Below are 647 nucleotides of genomic sequence, written 5' to 3' on the forward strand. Positions count from 1 at the left end.
GCATGCAATTAATATTAAAATATATTGTATGGTGGAGAATATTACTATTACTATTACAGTATTACTATTACTACAAATAAAGCTCTTTCTGATTATTCTATGTTGGCCACTTGACAAAATAGCATTGTCTCTGAGCCATGGTTCAACTTGCAGTAAATCAAGAAAACAAGAGATTCAAACAGAATGCCTATTATTAACATATTATATCTTAGTTTTCTATCGATAAAGGTTTCTGTATATGCAAACAGTTGCTGACATGTCTAATAAAACACATAATATATTATGTGTTTCATGGTTTCAAAAGAAGTAAAATCAGAAATCGAGGGTAACGTTGATAATGACGTCACTGGCAGGCGACACAGTGATATGGGCTGTTACACTGGTTAAAATAGCTGATTTCTGTGGATTTAAACATTGTTGGAAACATTTGGGATCATGTAGTACACGTCAATAAAATATGAAACATTGCTCTAGTGGTTTTTTGATATTTTAATCCAAAGATCTTACATATTGTGCCTTTAAAGTAAATAGATTTTATTAATGTCTTCACAACAACAACAACAAAAATCTTTCTTACAGGATTCCAAATATTTAGTTTATTATGAGTTCTACTAACTAATACAGGAAAAGTCATCCATTCAGTTGAG

The sequence above is a fragment of the Abramis brama genome, assembly GCF_963993115.1.
Source record: "Abramis brama genome assembly, chromosome: 18".
NCBI classification, from domain to species: Eukaryota; Metazoa; Chordata; class Actinopteri; order Cypriniformes; family Leuciscidae; genus Abramis; species Abramis brama.